Source organism: Ornithorhynchus anatinus, chromosome 1 (assembly GCF_004115215.2).
Source record: "Ornithorhynchus anatinus isolate Pmale09 chromosome 1, mOrnAna1.pri.v4, whole genome shotgun sequence".
Lineage (NCBI taxonomy): Eukaryota > Metazoa > Chordata > Mammalia > Monotremata > Ornithorhynchidae > Ornithorhynchus > Ornithorhynchus anatinus.
Window position 1 is genome coordinate 104673450 of NC_041728.1, and position 4320 is coordinate 104677769.

Genomic DNA, 4320 nt, shown 5'->3' on the forward strand with positions numbered 1-4320 from the left:
GATTTATAAAACACACTGCTTCCCTTTGAAACCAGAATTCAGAGATCCTAAATCTGAACTGGAAAAACAGTCCAACCTGGGATCCACCCCAAGGGGCACAGGCGTGGGGAGCTGGACCTGGGGACTTAAGAGGCCTGCAGGTCTCTCTGGAAGGGAAGGGCCCTAGGAAGCACCTGACCTCTGACCCCACAAACTAGTGCTCCCCTTCCTGGACCAAGCTCAGTGAGGAAGGAACAGAAGCTTTGACTCACAGATTCCAGCTCCTCCCAGGCGCCAGTGCTCTGTGGCTCCCATGCACCTGCAAAGAAGAGATCTGGAGATACTCCATCGGGGGCTCCAAATTGGGATTACTCCATCCCCAGGCTGAAGGCACAGCCTGCACTGGCCCAGGGGTCTCATTTATTCATTCAATCATATTTATTGAGCATTTACTGTGTGCAGAACACTGTATTGTCTCAAGATCACAGATTAGGCATTTAATGAAAACCATTGATAGGTTGACTGATTGCTGCTCAGTGGTGAGCTGAAACAGGGAAACTGCACATAATAATAATAGTAATTATGGTATTTGTTAAGCACTTACCATGTACTAAACACTGTTCTAAGTGCTGGGGTGGATAGAAGGTAATCAGGCTGTCCCAGGTCAGGGCTCACAGTCTTAATCCCCATTTTACAGGTGAGGTAACTGAAGCACAGAGACGTTAAGCAACTTGCCCAAGGTCACACAGCAGACAAGTGGCAGACCCGGGATTACAACCCATGGCCTCTGACTCCCATAAAGAAGGCTGAAGAAAGACTACAAAGACAGAGAGAAGCAAGGTGGCAAAACTGTGGTTATTTGGAAGACAGCAGCAGAAGGCAGACCAGCATGGCAGATAATCAATCAATCAATGTTATGTTATGTTTTGAACACTGTCTAAGCACTATTCGGTCATTCATTCAATAGTATTTACTGAGCACTTACTATGTGCAGAGAACTGTACTAAGCGCTTGGAATGTAAAATTTGGCAACAGATAGAGACAATCCCTGCCCATTGATGGACTCACTATGGAGAATATAATTCTATGGAACTGGTAGACACAGTCCCTGCCCATCAGGAGCAGGGAGTAGTCTAGGTGGGGAGATAGACATTAAGATAAATTATGGATATGTTCATAAATGCTGTGGGGCTGAGGGTGTCATGACTATCAAGGCATAAGAGTTACAGATACTAGTATATAGGTGACAGAGAGGGGGGAGGGGGAAGGGGAAATTAGGGCTTAGTTGGGGAAGGCTTCTTGGAGGAGATGTGATTTTAACAAGGCTTTGAATGTGGGGAGAGTGGTAGTCTGTTTTATAACAAAAGAGAGGGAGTTTCAGGCCAGAGGGAGGACATGGCTACATTGCTAAATTCCACCCTTTCCTCTCCATCCAAATTGCTACCACATTAATCCAACCATTTATCCTATCTTGTCTTGATTTACTATATTAGCCTCCATGCTGACCTCTCAGCCTCTTGTCTCTCCCTACTCCAGGCTACACTTCACATTGTTATCCAGATAATTTTTCTACTGTAGTTGATAGAGCCTGGTCCTGGGAGTCAAGTTCATAGGTTCTAATTCCAGTTCTGCCACTTGTCTGCTATGTGGCCTTGGGCAAGTCACTTTACTTACTGGTGCCTCAGTTATCTCCTCTGTAAAATGGTGATTAAGACTTTGAGCCCAAGCGGGACAGGGACTGTGTCCAAGCTGATTTGCTTGTATCCACCTCATGCTTAGTACAGTGCCTGGAACATAGTAAGTACTTAATAAATACCATAATTATAATTATTAGTATTATCATTTCTACAAAAACGTTCAGTCTCATTTCCCCACTCCTCAAGAACCTCCAGTGGCTGCCCATCCACCTCCACATCAAACAGAAACTTCTTACACTCAGTCACCTCGCCCACTCCTATCTTACCTCACTACTCTCCTACTACAACCCAGCCACACTCTGCTGCTTTAATGTCAACCTTCTCACTGCACCTCAATCTCGTCTATCTCACCACCGACCTCTCACCCACGTCCTGCCTCTGGCCTGGAATGCCCTGCCTCTTCAAAACTGACAATTTTTCTTCTCCGTTTAAAAGCCTTATTGATGGCACATCTCCTCCAAGATGTCTTCCCTAAGCCCTCCTTTCCTCTTCTTACACTCCCATCTGCATCGCCATGACTTACTCCCTTTATTCATTCCTCCTCCCAGCCCCAGGGCACTTATGTACATATCTGTAATTTTATTTATTTATATTAATGTCTGTCTCCCCCTCTAGACTGTAAGCTCATGTGGGTTGGGAATATGTCTGTTATATTGTTATATTCTACTCTCCCAAGCACTTAGTACAGTGCTCTGAACACAGTAAGTGCTCAGTGTGATTGACTGATTGATTGAGAAGTGAAGCATGCAGTAGGAAATCAGTTACATAAAACAGGAATGGGCAAGGTGATTGAGTGCTTTAAAGAGAAGCAGCATAGCTCAGTGGAAAGAGCCCGGGCTTGGGAGCCAGAGGTCATGGTTTCGAATCCCAGCTCTGCCCCCTGTCAGCTGTGTGACTGTGGGCAAGTTACTTTACTTCTCTGGGCCTCATTTCCCTCATCTGTAAAATGGGGATGAAGACTGTGAGCCTCATGTGGGACAACTTGATTACCCTGTATCTACACCAGCACATAGAACAGTGCTCTGCACATAGTAAGGTAAGCACTTAACAAATACCAACATGCCAAGAAGCAGCATGGCTCAGTGGAAAGAGCATGGGCTTAGGAGTAATAATAATAATAATGTTGGTATTTGTTAAGCGCTTACTATGTGCACAGCACTGTTCTAAGCGCTGGGGTAAACACAGGGGAATCAGGTTGTCCCACGTGGAGCTCACAGTCTTAATCCCCATTTTACAGATGAGGGAACTGAGGCACAGAGAAGTTAAGTGGCTTGCCCAAAGTCACACAGCTGACAAGTGGCAGAGCTGGGATTTGAACTCATGAGCCCTGACTCTAAAGCCCGTGCTCTTTCCACTGTGCCACGCTGAATCCCAGCTCTGCCACCTGTCAGCTGTGTAACTTTGGGCAAGTCACTTGACTTCTAGGTGACTCAGTTACCTCCACTGTAAAATGGGGATGAAGACTGTGAGCCCCATGAGGGACAACCTGATTCCCTTGTATCTACCCCAGTGCTTAGAACAGTGCTTGGCACATAGTGAGCGCTTAACAAATACCAACATTATTATTATTATTGTTATTAAAGCTATGCTAACGAGTTTCTCACCTCTCAGGGTCGCACCTGGAGAGTTTTCAGTACTCTACCAGTCTTGGCTAAAGGAGGGAGAGTGAAGCAGAGGCCTACCTATTCAATTCCTAGCTTGGGCAGTGGCTACCGAGTGGAAGACAATGTGCAACAAGTCAAAACTCACCTGTGCTGGGCAGCAGCGGCATGGGAGAGAGTCGAGGAAGGAGACTCAGGTATACTGAGTGGAAGGAGACAATGGTAAACCACTTATTTTTACCAAAAAAACTCTAAGGATCCACTACCAGAACGATTGCCGATGGAGGTGGGGTGCTCTGGGAGAGATGTGGACATGGTGTTGCTATGGGGGACACATGACTCGACAGCTTAAGACAAGAACATGGAGTTTGTGTTTGATGCAGAGGTGCATGGACAACTATTGGAGGGTTTTGAGGGGTGGAGAGATGTTACCTGAATGTTTTTTTTACAAAAATGACTTGGGCAACAGGGTGAAGTTAGGAGTGGAGTGAAGAGAGAAAGAAGGCAGGCAGGTCAGCGAGGAGACTAAGGCAGTAGTCAAGGTAGAATGTGATCAGCACTTGGATCAGCATAGTCACAGTTTGGATGAAGAGAGAAAGGTGGATTTTAGAAATATTGTAAAGATGAACACTCTGGGCATGTCACCTCCTCATAAATCTCCAGTGTTTGCCTATCAACCTTTGTTTGAAGCAAAAACTCCTCATTATTGGCTTCAAAGCTCTCCATCACCTGGCCCCCTCCTACCTCCCCTCCCTTCTCTCCTTCTACAGCCCAACCCGCATATTCGGCTCCTCTGTCTCGAACCTCCTCACTGGGCCTCGTTCCTGCCTGTCCCATCAACCCCTGGCCTACGTCCTACCTTTGGCCTGGAATGCCCTCTCTCCTCACATTGGCCAAACTAGTTCTCTTACCCCTTCAAACCCTACTGAGAGCTCACCTCCTCCATAAGACCTTCCCAGACTGAGCCCCCCTTTTTCCTCTGCTCCTCCTCCCCTCCCTATCACCCCGACTCCCTCCCTCTGCTCTACCCCTTCCCCGTCCCA

General features: G+C 46.8%; 1 non-coding gene across 1 annotated transcript; it reads left to right on the plus strand.

Annotated features, from left to right (window-relative positions):
- Nucleotides 1–3277: 3277 nt before the first annotated feature.
- On the plus strand, nucleotides 3278–3415 carry LOC114815985. The gene has a single exon (XR_003763766.1). It is a non-coding gene; the product is annotated as a small nucleolar RNA SNORA7 (small nucleolar RNA).
- Nucleotides 3416–4320: the final 905 nt, after the last annotated feature.